At 38.1% G+C, this 16099-nt stretch overlaps 2 protein-coding genes across 2 annotated transcripts in view; both read left to right on the top strand.

Annotated features, from left to right (window-relative positions):
- gtf2h1 (general transcription factor IIH, polypeptide 1) overlaps positions 1 to 16099 on the top strand; it is a 284403-nt gene that overhangs the window by 111545 nt on the left and 156759 nt on the right. The gene's annotated exons all lie outside the window — the stretch shown is intronic.
- kcnj11l (potassium inwardly rectifying channel subfamily J member 11, like) overlaps positions 9404 to 16099 on the top strand; it is a 129213-nt gene continuing 122517 nt past the window's right edge. The window contains exon 1 of the mRNA XM_064335668.1: positions 9404 to 9861. The gene's annotated coding sequence lies outside the window, so the exon portion shown is untranslated. The remainder of the gene's footprint in view (positions 9862 to 16099) is intronic.

Raw genomic sequence — 16099 nt, 5'->3', positions numbered from 1 at the left:
CTGCAGGGTGCACGTGGTACATTTAAACAATGGCCTTATTGTCCATATTTTAAGTATTCAGAAACATGCTATATACTGTATATACTCAAGCCGTTGTATTTTTATGTCACTGAGCTTTGACTCACATGAGTGGTTTTTCTTATTTTCACTTAATTGCAAATTGCATGTTGGAATAATTATTCAACCCTCTCTTCACCTGCCGCTAGTGTATGTATCCTAACTATGACAGCCATTTTGCACCTCAGTCCTTACTGTACATCAGAGGATTTATTTGGTCAGGTACCTTGGGAGATGCATAGACATCTGGATTAAGAGTGCCAGAGTGTTAAATTGACCAGCACACAGGTTGCCCTCTTAGTCTTTGCAAAAAGTGCCACGAATCTTTAATTCTTACAGGTTGTCAAGGTTTTGGTTCATTACATCCAAAAGATATCTACTCAAGCAGTGTTTTCATGACTGTTTTGGAGGAGCTTGGCAGTTTATCCAGTGGGAGGAGGCCCCACAGACATCTTGCAACAACTCCAGGAGGTATCCCATAAAGCCCCTTTGTTTTTTTCACTCCTTTTGTTGATGCAAGTCTTTCTACAGCTGATAAGCTACAAGGTGTCATAGACATACACAATCCTACAAGGTGTCATAGACATACACAATCCCACAGTCAAATACTGTGACATGAAATATGCAAAAAAAAATAAAAAAATTGTCTTATGTGATGTATTTTCAAAGCTGTACCACGCGCTGAGAAAAACATCTGGTTGCTCAATCTTCCTTATTTGCGCAATAATATTTTACAGTTTTTGCTTATCTTGTCAGATGTTTCATTAATAAATTAGGTTATGTCATGAGGTGATCTTAATATAATCGTTTCTGTATTAGAATTTTTTTAACGAAACACCCTTCAAAGATTAGAGAATCCACCTCACAACTACATAATTTACTCTTCAATCATTTGGACAAATTTGTTGTGTTAACATAATTTTTGTTTTGAGTAATTAAAAAATACTTAAAGCTGCTTGATTTAATATCTGCTCTTCAAATGTCTTCTTTCAATTAGAGAACCACAGTAGGAAGAGAAGTGATAAATTATTTGTTTTTTCTTTGTAAGACTGCATAAATCCTGGAAGGTCAGATCTATTGGAATTTTCTCATAAGGAAATTTGTGAAAATTACAAGGAAACAAATGTAAATGTGTAACAGAGTTATATAGTTCATTGAAATTAAATTGTCTAGTTTTAAATATTTCAAATAAAAATACCAATTAACTCTATCCAGGGGGAAAAGCATCAGTCTCTGTTCTTTCCCAATCCCGCAACATTTCACAAGCAGAGCTAAATCAATTTCCAAATTAGGTTTACTGGATTCTGCAGTAAAATAAAACCACTTTCTGTATGGGCTCTTAGAGGTTTGTGTCCATGATTTTGTTAAATACTACTCAGTTTCTTTCATTGTCTTGGTAACATGCCGTTACCTTCTATCTGTTAAGTTTAAAAAGCAACCATCTTTTAACACCAACATTATACCCTTCAAGGGAAATTCTTTTCCAGATGTTTACCTGTGACATGAAGTGCATGTAAAATGAAGCCTGTGTAATATTTATTACCTTTCAGTGTTGTGGGATATTGCAGAAATGTTTCATTTGTCACATTTGCCTCTGCAGTAGGGGATCTGCCAGGCCTGAGGGAAATGCTTGCGGGGTCCTGACAGTAAGGGGCAACAGTGTAATTTTTATGGACAGCTTCCATCATTCTGCATTGTACCTGACATCACGCCATATTGCATTTTGGGATGATTTTCTATCTTTAGATGAAGGCTTAACTCAGTGAATTGGGGGAGGTGGCACATTGTGCCTGCAATGTAATCTCAGGCGTCCCACGCACAAACATAAGACGAAATTGGCATCTGGCCTTACTTTAACAGGTCATTTGACAAGGAAATATATAAAATTAGAGTAGATATAGCTATTATAGGCTATCCTTTCAAAAGTGCACTGACAGGTTTCTATTATGTGAAAAAGAAAAAAATCAGTAGTAATTATCTGTTTCAATTACAATCATGGCTTAATCGAGTCAGATAAATTATGCTGGAGTAATTAATAATAAATGTGTGTGATCAGATGGCTGTTTATTTTCCATTAATCATTTGGTATAGTAATAATGCCTTCAATGCAAGTACATTTTTATGAACCCTTTGATTTCGGTGCAGCGTTAAGTACAGGTACAGGAATTTAATAACCTCATCTACTCTAATTTTGCTTATTTCCTTGTTAAATGACCTATTAAAGCTATCTCAAATGTCAATTTTGTTTTATGTTTACGTGTGGAATGCCTATTGTGATTACATTGCGATTGATAAGGAACTACTGTAGTTGTTTAAGAAACATAACGTAAAGGTGGCCATAAAAGTAATTAGCTGCTACTTGTTTGTGATAGTTTGCTGCTAGCTAGCTAAGTAATAAATGTGTTTTCATGTCATTTTTTAGGAGTTGGGTGAACTTATGGATGCTCTTATTCAAACAAACATTTAGGACAGTTTACTTAGTTATACTCAGTAAATAAATACAGGCTGTGCCATTGTCTTCACAGCCTGACAATAGTCAGGTGTTGATACCGAATACGGATGTGTGAATGTGTCTGTCTCTCCTCTGGCACGCAATAAAGCAACTGAACAGTCAAACATCAGCGGAATAAACAATATTCACAATGTAGCCTACTGTAGGCTATTGTGCTACCATGGAAAAATTGACGATACATTTGCACAAACAAATATATTGGAGGAAAACTGTTTTAATGATAAAACAGCAATGAAATGACAAAGACCTATATTCCAGAACTCTGTGCAACACTTCAGATGGTCAGTGTATCTTTTGCAGAGCTCTGTGGTCAGCTTGTAAATCTATAATGTTTGGACAGCTGATATGAGCTGATATCCGCTTTGCTCTTGGGTTTGGCTTCACAGCGACATACTCCTCCATTGGATGCCAAACCAGCTAAATGGAATTCATATCAGGAGACCTTGGTAATGAAAATAGCAAATTTGGAATACATTCACTGCAGGCTTACATTTATACATCTGATTTAATGACTGTTCAAGGTACTCACGATACTGTAGTTTTTATCCAGTTGATTCCTTTCCTTATCTTTTAGTACACACACCGCGCACACTAAAGTGTCTTCATCCAAGTAGTGGAAAACCAGCATACCTTGAAAGAAGTGGTGTGTAGAGCTCACAAAACATTCTCTGATGTATTGCCTTTTATCATGTGTTCCTCATAGAACTAGTGGTCCATAATCCCTGGGGCAATAGGTGTAAATGCATTTGCCATGATCAGTAGGCAGCTGAATGGAGAGCATTTATAACAGTAAAACTACACACAACCTACCCTCAAAAATTAATAATGATCCTGGACCCTGGTGTGATATCCCGCCCCACACGTGAACTTTGAGTGGATGCTTGACCACTGACTTCACTTTGCTGGTATCACCTGCTTTTTTGTAGCAGCATCTAGATTCATCAGTGAATAGAACATAGTCAAACTTGTCAGCGGAAGCCATCTATGCTTCGCCCTGCTGCAAGCAAAGCACTTCATTTTTTTCACAGGTCAATGGGGCAGTCCTGAAACAAATCAAATTTTAAAAATTGCAAATGTTGGGCAATAAAAATATAATTATGGCTGTAAAACATTGAGGGGCGGCACGGTGGTGCAGTCGGTAGCACTCGCCTCAGCCAGAAGGTCCTGGGTTGGACTCCAGCCTGAGCCTTTCTGTGTGGAGTGTGCATGTTCTCCCAGTGTACGCATGGTTGTCCTCCAGGTACTCCCACAGTCCAGACCACATCATACCAGTAAACCTGCCATGTCACAGCACTATGAAATACTGATTAGTTACTCTGAGCAATTAGATACTCTGAGTGAGCTATTCTGAAACCACTATAGATGATATATCTGCCCTTCAAGTCCTAGCAAACTAAATTTGGATTTGAGACTCTAAATTGCCCATAGGTATGAGTGTGTGAGTGAATGGTGTGTGTGCCCTGCGGTAGATTGGCAGCCTGTCATTACATTACATTACAGGCATTTTGCAGACGCTCTTACCCAGAGCGACGTACAACAAAGTGTATAACCATAACCAGGAACAAGTATGACGAAAACCCTAGAGAGAAGTACCGGTCCAAGTGCAGGGAACAACCGCATAGTTCAACTTGGACCCTGAAGGTTAAACTGTTTAACACTGACACAAACGAGAACAGCAACAATGCAGTCTATGCAAAAATACAAGCAGTAGTTAAGACAGGTGCATTAACTAAGTCACCTACAAAACAGCTACCTAGTTACAACCCTAAGCTTACAGTCATTTACAGGGAGGTAGGGTGGGATGGGGAGAGGTGCAGCCTGAAGAGGTGAGTCTTCAGTCGTTGCTTGAAGTGGGTCAGTGTCTCAGCTGTTCTGACCTCCACGGGGAGGTCATTCCACCATCGTGGGGCCAGAACAGACAGGAGACCTGTCCACGGTGTATTCCTGCCTCTCACCCAGTGCAACCTGGGATAGGCTCCAGCACCCTCCACAACCCTGCCCAGGATAAGCTGGTATAGATAATGGATGGATGGTTGGATGGTTATTCACTACCAATTAATCCCTTTGCGCACATTCCAAATCTGGCCAATCCTTTCCCATTTAGGGTGTACCATATTTAAAGCTGTGTAACTCCAGATGTGAGCATCACAGAGACTTGAAAAATGGCTTAAATGACGCAAGACCACTTACAATACTAATTTATACAAGTTTATATTCATAATTTAGGAAGAAAGTGCCACAAATGCAATTTTGCAAAAAAGCAAGAATGAATTTGCTCTTTTTTAGTTTGCAATGAATACTGAGAGATTGCATATATACAGCAGATTAAATTATACCAAAGGTTTTCTCATCATTGCATTCACTTACGCATTCACGCTGTGGTAGCAGTAAAATGCACTGCACGTGAAAAAATGTTGTGAATGATTTTTTGTCATTTCTTGGGAAATATTATTATTATTGAGGGCTTCTGAGCATAGCTAAGCCATATGTTTGCTGATAGACTTAGCTGACATCATTTTCTGGAGTAAAACAGAAGCGGATAGAACTGTATCATTGATTTACTGTCTCTGCGTCTATCTACTGAACACAGATAAAATCACATCATTGTCGTCCTATCCCCATACAAGAAAACATACGAGAGTACAGAGTATAGAAATACAAGAGTTAATTATTACACATTTAGGTACTGTACCGCATTGTGTGACAATATGTTTGCATTATTCTTTAATCTGATATCAATGTTTCATCTTAAACATTCATAAAGGGCTCATTTATATGCTTTATAATGGACAAAAAGCATGTTATTAATTTTTGGATATGTTGCTGGACCCCTAGATATTTTAGACCACTGTACTCACAGACATCTTATAATTCTCACTTGAAAATGATGCAACAGTGAGTTTTTTGAGTCAAAACAGTTGATTTGTGGTGAAATACGTAAATATGTCGTGATTTACAGCAATGCATAATTTAGACATTTTGGATAGACACTGGGTACACTGCTTAGTTTTTGCTTCATAAAACTTTAGTAGTTGTACATATCCACCCTTAGATTTTATGAACTTGTGGTCAAGAAGTTTCCAGGACATGTATACTTTAACCTGCTGTATATATGCAATCTCTCAGTATTTTATTGTGAACTAAAAAAGAGCAAATTCATTTTACATTTTTTGCCTACACAATTTTGTTTGTGGCACTTTAGTTAATATTCATAATTTTGGAAGAAATAATCTAAGTTAGTATTGTAAATGGTACAAATGTCTTGCTTCTTTTAAGCCATTTTTCAAGTGGTGGCACTATGTGGTGTTCACATCTGGAGTTATAAAGCTTTAAAAAGGGTACCCCCTAAATGGGCAAGGATTGGCCATATTTGGCATGTGCACTAAGGAGTTAAATGAACGACCAGAGCAACAATGGTGGTGCTGCAAAACTCCATATTCGGCATAGTTGTCGTGTATCATCTACTAATGAAACTAAAACAAAGCGTTTCTGTTTTCAACTCATACTTTGGTTGCAGGAGCAATGAATGTCTGAGTTGAACAATCTAGGCACGCTGGTGTGCCGACCAGTAGATGATGCGCGCTAAGTGGTTAAATGTTTTTGGCTGGACCGCAACAGCGGGGCCAGCCCTACGAACGCGAATGTCTGTGACTGACTGAGTGAGTGATGAAGTTACACCATTGGTCGGCCGAGTTATGAAGTCACACCATTGGTTGGCCGGATCAGGTGTGTTAGATCCAGCCATATACTAGGTTTCCTAGTTTTGTTTTAAGACATATTTGAAAATAATTGCAAATACATCCAAATGCTCCATAAATGTATTTTCAGATACATTTTGTAATTTAAATAGTATTTGTAAATGCTGAATTTCAAATAAGTATTTAAAAGTAATTAAAATACTTTAAATATGTATTTGACCCAGGTCTAGTTCTTTTGCATACTTATTATTTATTCTTATCCACCTAATATGTTGCACACTACTCCTCCGACAGCTTTTAGAGTAAGCTAGACATTCCAACTTCGTAATATGCACGTTCAGAGCGGTGTGCTTGGACAAAGCTTTTTGAAATTCCCATAGAGAATGAATATGGAAGTAAATTTCTAATATTGAGCCATAATACGCATGATGCTATTCCAGAATGACTGTACCTGCCTGGTGCAGTCAGCCGAGAGGAATGAGACAGGAGCTTAGGTTCACACTCCACAATGTTTCATTTTAACCAATCACAAGACAATCACAAGATGATGTTGTCGGGTAACCAGCACGATCATGTTGTTGACCATTGAAAACACTTAGCCAGATAGCTAGGCGGTTGTCGTTCTGTTTTGATTAAATAAATGCATTTCATGTTGTGATTGCACAAACACTATAATGTTAATTATTAGACAACTTTTCCTGTGCAGCCTACATTTCTTCTAAAATATGAACCATTTTACAAGGTTAAAATAACTGAAAATGATAAGAATTGTAAAATTAACTGAACATATGACATCACATGGAAACATCTTGTTCGGCTTTTTCATGAAGCTGCCTCTAGCTCCTATCAACACCAACTAAAAGATCTGGCTGGAAAACCCGACAGCGACTGGAGCCAGCACTTAAGTCCGGCAGCATCCACAAAAACCTGCCTTTCCACCAGCTGCCATTAAAATCTCCACTGACTAGCTGCCACTCCGTCAGCTGCCAGTAAAACTGTCATAAGCCGCGTTTCCACCGCAGGAACTAGGGTCTAAATTTAGTTCCGGGGGCTTTATTTTACCCCCCAAAAAGTTCCTGCTCGGGGGGTAGTACTTTCCGAAAGTACAGGAACCTTTTGGGTGGAGCTTGCAGCGCTGAACATTTCTGATTGGTCGAGTACTCGCAGCATTTTTTTGTGTTTATTTTCAGCCGCCATGTTTAAAAATATGCAGCCGCAAACCAATTTATTTTCATAATAACTTCAAATCAAACTTGTATGTTATGCAGCGCAGTAGCCTAGTTTTGGTTATAGCCTGCCAACGTCTTGGAATTATAACGTGTGCTCTTCTGTTCTTTTCTTGCTTTAGTATTCGTTTTATACATTTTTTTTATAAAAAGCATTCGTGCTGGGACAGCATATTACGTACCAAAACATTCAAACGGATTAATTCGGTTGCTGAATATTTTCTTCCGGATTTTCTTTGTTAGCCCGTTGTAATTGACTCAAAACGTTTGATACGGTTATGTGAGGTATGCGGTAGTTCTGCATAATTCACATTGGTGATACAGTAAAAGCAAACTGGAAATCACCTTCCGCACTTTTTGTCAGGGTAAAATAACAGGTTAATTCTAGTAATCGTCCCTTTAGCTTTTTCAGACTGCCGTAATTTTACTCTGCCATTCTTCAATTCCACAAAAAGACCAGGAAGACTATGGACTAATTTATGGTGCATGGTTCGCATCTGGAGGGCACACTTCGCTGCTCGGCTAGCAGTAACTTCGAAGGAAAGCAAATGGTGGCTGTACCACTACTAATTTAAATTTTCACGCAAGTCCGAGTTTTCGTTCTATTCTTGTCATTTTGCGATTAGCCTATATGGAATTGACGATGAGAAAGTAATCAAACAGCAAATTGTTTACAACGTGTGCATGTTTTCTGCTGTTGTTGCCAGTTATACATATAAATGTGAATGCATTCTGTCGCTTCGTATGTCAAGACATGAAAGCGAATGTTCGCATAAAAACATAATGAATGTGTTTGAGAGGATATATAAAACAGTTACAATCTGACTATTGGCCTGTTATATCCTATTTGTTGCATAACAACGGTCCAAGTTCAACTACCAACGACAGTTTTGCTTGACAACGGTAAAATATGCCCAAACGGCTGCAGAAGAATATTTCAATTCCAGGTGATTAAATCGATAAAAAAAATAAATACAAAAGTAACCATATATAATCATTGTTGGTAACCCGTTGTATATAAGTGGAATAAACCGCTCCGTGCTGTCTCGGTTATTAGAACATAATGTAGGCTACTTCGGTGGTAGTATGGGGTTACAGAAGAAATCATAGGACAGATGGACCGACGACAACGTCGCTTTTTCATACGTCAGTGGGCTAATTTGCCTAATCTTCGCGGGACTTTAGACCGTGGTGGAAACGCAGACAACCACGGGCTGAAGGAACCATTTAGTTCCTTGAAAAGTAGTTCCTGGGACTAAAAGCCGGGTACTTTTGGTGGAAACGCGGCTATGGACACCCACCAGACTAGCAGCCAATACTCCATGGACATCCGCCAGGTTCGCTGCCACGTGTAGCCAACTGGTGGGAAAACCCGCCAGCCGGTACAGCAGCCACTGGCGGCCGCCAGCTGACACAAAATGATTACGCCCCAACTGATAATTATTGAGGTTCAGATATTTTTTCTTGCCTAATTTGGTGATGATAGGCCAAATGGCCCCAGACTATTTGGCAAAAGTCGATTGGTTTTGCCAAAAATTGAAAATGGCAAAAATGTAGGAATACTTATATTGGATGGGGAATATATGTTTTGTTTGTCATGAGTCACAGAATCTTGGGATAAAGAATGTAGATTCTAGACCACACGATTCGAGAGTTATGGGCCAAAACGTACATTGCTGCATTACAGCGTCACCATCTGGCCACAAGGTATCATAGGAACACCCCTGCTATGTTTCATACCTCTACGATTTACATTTTCTCCGCTCCTTCTATTTTATGGAATAATGATAATAATAATAATAATAATAATAATGAATAATAATAAAAGAACAAAAACAATTGGGATGGACCCCTAAAAAACAACAAAAACAATAGGCCTCCAGGAGCTTTGCTGCTTGGACCCACAAAAATAATTTTAAAAAACAACATGGTTCCAGCAGCTTTGCTGCTTGGACCACGGAAGACAGAAGAAACACAAAGGGTTCTAGCTGCTGCGCTGCTTGGACCTTAAAAATAAAAAAGGAAACTAAAATAATAGCAGCGTCGACCACGTTAGGGCCAGATTTGGATCACAGGCGTTCGCGGTCTGGGCAGTGTCTTCTTTAATAAAACTCAATTAAAAGACCGCAAACATACTGCATATGTTGCAGTATGTCTTCACTGGAATTATTTGAAATAGAAGAGCGAAATCGACTGGACGAATGTTGGGATGTATCATTTCCTGTTGGCATGTATGATTTCCCTTTCTGCAATTTCCTGTTGGGATATAGGATTTCCCTTTAAACGGTATTGAGGACGAATTCTAAGGTGTGCGCTATCAAAGTTGCGCTGTTGTCAACGTCGTTACGGAAGGAGACGCATGTGCAAGGTAAACTGTTTCCGACTGCATGCTGCTCAATACAAGCGTTTTTGTATCTTATTTCATCTTAGTTTAGTTTAGTAGTATTATTTTTGCACTATTTAAAAAATACACAAAAATGACGAAGATAACAAATAATATACAGTGCTGGGTGAGGCAGAGAACCCAGTGGGCTTATTTGAAGCCTCCACCTAAATAATGTTAAAATTTCACAATGTTATAAAAACATAAACTCTTTTATGCCCTTGTCTATACTAAGATATACGTGCCTACTCAAATTTAATGCAAGCGATTAATCTGAACAATGGGAAATTGCGCGATTTGGTGATGTACGCAGGAGGCAAGGAAAAAGCGGCAATGGCTTCGCGTGATCTGTGTGTTGGCAACAGCGGGCGACAAATAGGCTACAGAAGACGACAGCCTACTGTACAGATTGAAAAGCAGTCTGTATATAGTCTTGTACCTTACCAAAAAACTGCAGAAAACATTCGCATGTGTAAACTTCTCGGGCAGTCATGTGGCACATGTAGCTATATTAACATTCGGTCCTTGCCCCTCAGCATTTGATGAAAAACAAACGAGTGAAGACATTTGCACGTGATGGCTGAAGGAAGAGTCAAAATCAAAGGAAATCGTCGGCAAAGTAATAGATTACGCTTTAGGGTCATGTATAGCGAATGATTAGAACAATGTGCATTAATTTTTGTATTCTTAAAACGTTGGACTATTACAGATTATACTCAGGTAAATTCCATATCTAATTTTGTTATCTTGATGCTTGGCTTTATCATTCTTATGGGAGAGTGACAAATATCTGATGATTATTATAATTCTGCAACAGCTTCTTGAAGTGGATGGAAGGCTATCGTAAAACAAGCAAACAAAAACTGTGCAAATGTATGTCAGCAGTCTGATGTATCATCATCACGACTAAGCAGTTTCTCCTTTTACATTGCCAATTAATGCAGGTGCATAATAGGCACTGTGGGAAAGAGGCGCATTTAAGATCACAAGCCATCACCACCATGATGGATTATATTATTAACAGAAGAAGTACACGTAGAACTAACAACGGCCAGATCTTGGTCAAAGCATTAATAATATGCAGAGGTTTGCACTAAACATAAACACAAGCTGTAAAAGTCCATATACAATGTAAGCACAGCTTCTGGCATGGAAACTACGCCTTTCATACAAACATGTGAATGATAAAATTCAGCAGGAGTTAAATAAGGTGAATACATGTCTTGCGCCACGAAAGGGAGGAGAACTCAGATAGAAGGGAATACTTTTTTTTATTAAGGAAAGGAAGGGGGCTTGGAAATAATGGTGTCAAGGAAAGAACCTAAGAAACCAAAGCTAACAGGTGGGAAGTACCAAATTTAAGCTCCACAACAGGAGGAGCTATCAAAAGTGGATAAAAGGAAGCGGGAAGCCCCAGGGGATTTCAGAGTGGTTGGGGAATGATTGAATGTCTTCTCTCTGTGTTATGAATGATTGCTGTTTGTATTGGTCTGTGCAGATCAGCCTGGGTTCTTGTATGTAATCTTTGATTCACTTACAATAAATCCAGTTGCATCAGACTCAGTGGATTGTACTTAGTTTTGAAGAAGTATTCAACAGTGTGAGGAGATCGACCCCGGCGCTTCTGGCCCAGGCCGGGGCCTGTTTTTCCCCCACAGCACCCTATTGTTATTGTCCTGTGGTAACATTACATTTCAGTTCTGCTTCTTCTGGAAAATACGTATAAAACCCACAATTTATGTACTTACACACCTTTGTAGCCTTGTTGAAGGCTATGGCAGAAGTTTAGTTGTTCTCATGGCGGATGTTGAGGTAGCTTGGTTTTCACTAGCTTCTTAGTTGTTGCTTATGCGTTAGATGGATTAAGAGTCTGGACATTTTCATGTGGCGTAGTTGATATGATGAGACAATACTGAAAAGACCCTACTGAAAAGACTTTACATGCATTGGATTACCTCCTTTTCAAATCAAAGCAAAAAAAAAACAAAAAAAAAACCCAAAATATTTTATTAACCAAAAATTGGTTTCATAATTAAGTATAAAGTAACACAGTGAATATTAATGGGTTTTATGATGGATGAGAGATGCATCCAGATTTAATTTTTTTTTGGATCAGCACATTGTGGATTTTACTTATATTAAGAATCAATTGATTACAGGCTGTTGCTGAGTAAAACCTATTTATTTCTCAGCAGGTATTGCGTTTTGTATCCACCTAAGTCTTTTGGCAGAAATGAATGCCTGACCATGTTTTTCAATATTGTGTAATTATATCTGATTTGTGCAGCTGTCAGTGGAACCATAGACATATTGTTATGGGGGACGTGGGGGATATGGGGGATATAGGGGATATGGGGGATTCCCCCCCCCATATCTGAGAAAGCCATATCTGACCATAGCAATGTTACTTATCTGACCCTTGTAGATAAGTACATTCAAACACAGTGATGCAGTGGGTAGCACTATCACCTCGCAGCGAGAAGGCCCTGTGTTAAAATCCCGGCCTGTGCTGAGTCAGTTTCCTCTGGGTACTCCAGTTTCCTCCCACAGGAGTGCAAATTGGAGACTCTAAATTGCCTATAGGTATGAGAGTGTGAGTGAATGGTATGTGAGCCCTATGATATATTGTTGACCTGTCCAGGGTGTATTCCTGTCTGGCTCAATGCATGCTGGGATAGGCTCCAGCACCACCCGCAACCCTGACCACATATAAGCAGGTGTAGATAATAGATTAATGGCTTTTAAAAACACCTTATCTTGTCCCTTACTTTTTGTTTTCTGTTGCAGTATTGAAAGAACCTTTTAGGACTTCTCGTTAAATCTTGGAGAATTTGCTTTTCAAAAGACCTTTTAACTACCCTTGATATCTTTTTTAACTTGTGTAATACCATATTCTATTCTATTCTATTATGTTTCTCCTTCTGAGCTGTCCATCTTCTAAATAATTTCTTTTTAAGTTTTAAGCCATCTTGTACTGAATTAGTCATCCATTAGATTGTTTCACTGGGTTATTTTTTCTAGCCTTTGGAATGAATTTGCACTGTGCTTCAATTATGGATTCAATTGTGGGGGGAAAAATCTATATTTCTTTCAGTTTTATTATTAAACATATCCAGTCTATGGAACTTGTATAATTTCACATTTTACATAAGTTAACACATCGGAAGTTGAAGATTTTTAAGTCTGAGAATGTTAGGCTTAACTTTCCAACATACCTCAAATGCAACTGCATTGTGGTCACTTGTCCTGAGTGGTTCTGCAACCTCCAATTCTGTCTTATTACACAAAACCAGATCACCCTGTTGCTGGTTGTGGGCATCTGAGAAAGAAATTGGGTATCGATCAAAAAGCAATGAATTCATATCGTTCAAAAAGCAATGAATTCATAACACAGATGACTCAAACTGAACTCTATCATTAAAGACAATGAGCCCTATTTTAACGATCTTAGCACATGGTCTAAAACGTATGGCACAAGTGCATTTAGGGCGTATCCAAATCCAATTTGCTAGTTTGCAATTTTCATATTTTGAGTGCAAACTAAGGTGTAAGGTTCAAAAGGGCTCCACTTAGTGTCTTAATTAATTAGTAGGTGTGTCTTGGGCATAACCTGGGTGGGAAATGCACTTTTTTTATGGACCAGCCACTGTGTCTGGTAGATTCCTAATTTCTGCCAGCCACTCACTTTGTTACCAGCCACTTTATAAAAATCTATATTAAAGGCTAAATATGATAAAATGATAAAAAAACATAAGCTACAGTTCATATCTAAGTTCATATGTATTTATTCATTTCAAGTATTTACTTCATGTTTATTCCTTTGCGCAAATGCAAAATAGATTCAAGAGAACACATTTCTTTTTATATTTTCATATCTTGGATCCTATGCACTTCTGAATCCCAATCTCACTTTACTCTTATGTTACACTGTAGTGCTTATGCTGTATTCATCTTGTGTGATAATTGAAAGTGAACATTCCATTGCTGTGTACTACTACAATGTCCATATACAGTTGAGGCCAAATGTTTACATACACCTATGCTAAAGATATTCAAACTGAGTTTTTCACAACAACGTACATTTCATGTTAGCATACACCAAGTTGACTGTCTCTTTAAACAGTCTGGAAGATTCCAGAAATTGATGTAATGACTTTTTAGAAGCTTCTGATTGGCTAATTGTCATAAATTTTCGGAACTTTTTGAAGGGAAGTTAAGCTCAGGAATATTGGGAATTTTGCACAATTTCAATATAAAAATCTTACCTTTTAATAGTGAACTTATTTGGGGGGGAATACACATAAAAAAGCAATACTAGGTCTTATGGCATGTTTTGGTTAACAGGATTCCCATTTAATTGAATTGTAACCAGCATCCCTTTAAAGGTGCAGTGTGTAGAATTTAGTGGCATGTAGCAGAACAGACTTGGCAGAAATGGAATATAATATTCATAAGTATGTTTTAATTAGTGTATAATCCCATGAAAATAAGAATTGTTGTGTTTTTGTTACCTTAGAATGAGCCCTTTATAGCTACATAGGGAGCGGGTCCTCTTCCACGGAGGCCGCCATGTTGCACCGCCATGTTTCTACAGTAGCCCAGAACTGACAAACAGCTCTAGAGGGGGCGCATTTGCCTGGGTACCTTCCAAAATAGCTGTGTGTAATAACACGTGTTGTTTACGGCGTCGTTGCCCTTTTTAGTACAGTCTGGCTTGATTGACAATCCATTTATTCAGTAGGTAAGAGCATAAGCTTTCTAATCATGTATAACATGTCTAATTTTGCTTTTGGAATAGCGTTTCATTGGTCAGCCTAATTGAAGGTTTGTTATCATCGCATTCACTTTGTGGTAGCAGTAAAATACGCTGCACTTAACGTTGTTTTCGTAATTTCTTGGAAAATACTATTATTATTGAGGACTTCTGGGCATAGCTAAGCCATATGTTTGCTGATAGACCTAGCTGACATTGTTTTCTGGTGTAAGACAGAAGCGGATAGAAATATATCATTGATAGTGTTGGGGAAGCTACTTTGAAAGCATAGCTTTGCAAGCTACCAATTACTTCACACTGGAAGAAGTTGAACTACAGCAAAGCTACCCTAGGGAGAAATCTAGTTTGGTTAACTAAAGCTACTTAGAAAAAGTAGTTCAAAAACTACTTTGTAAAAAAAAATATCAAATTGGCAATGTACATGTGATAGAAAATTATAACAAAATATAATACAAAAAAGTCACATGCCAGCAAAAAATGCCACTCAATTGAGTTTATTGCAAAAAGTGCCCACTTGTTCACAGGTCATACATAAACCAAAAAAATAAAATACCCCACCATTCATGGGAAAGTGCAAGGAATGTCAGCTTTGGTTTTGTATACAATGTCCATCAGTCAGACACTTGCCTTCCAGAAACTACAGTCCAGGTGGGGGTATTGCACCAAGCAAGATTACTTAGTTAGCCAGGTAACTGGTCAAAGGGGGTTCAATTACAGTAGAGAAGCAATGGTAAAATAAAGAAAAAAATCATTCCTTTCCTTTTTGGCCCAAAATTGTTTGTAGTTTCAGTAGTTAACTACACAAAAAATGTCAAAAAACTACTTGAATCACTATGCAAATATGAATGTAGTTGAACTACCAGCAAGCTACTGCAAAATGTAGTTAAGCTACTAGTTTAATTACATGTAGTTCACTACTTGCCAACTCTGATCATTGATTTACTCTGTCTATTGAAAACAGATAAGATTTCATCATTGCTATGTAAGTATTAAGCCTACTGCTCAAAATATTTCGGTTATATACATTATTTTCAAAATTGAGTGTCTTTAAATAGGTTAGTGGTACTTTATAATGAGGATATTTCACACTGTAATGTAAGCATTAGTTAGTAGTGTAATAGTTTTTGTGACGCATCATGTCTTTCTATGATTTACCATACAACGCTGCTAACATTAGCAATAAAACGCTACCACGATGCGGAACAATTAACAATCATAATTGCTATCTTACTTGTAAGCTATGACCTATAGTTTTACAGACTAAATAACTAAATACAATTTATAAATCTATCAAGGAACCTCATCACATGACACTTGGCAACTCGATGCTGTCATAGACGATGACATCATTTTTGGAACTTATAGGCCACCGTAGCTTCTACGTTGTTGGAAATGGAGGGGTGAGGGGAGGTATTCAGTTGGTTGCAATCTGCAACCTCACCACTAGAT

This window comes from Anguilla rostrata, chromosome 5 (assembly GCF_018555375.3).
Source record: "Anguilla rostrata isolate EN2019 chromosome 5, ASM1855537v3, whole genome shotgun sequence".
Classification (NCBI taxonomy): Eukaryota; Metazoa; Chordata; class Actinopteri; order Anguilliformes; family Anguillidae; genus Anguilla; species Anguilla rostrata.
This window is presented reverse-complemented; position numbering and strand designations above follow the sequence as displayed.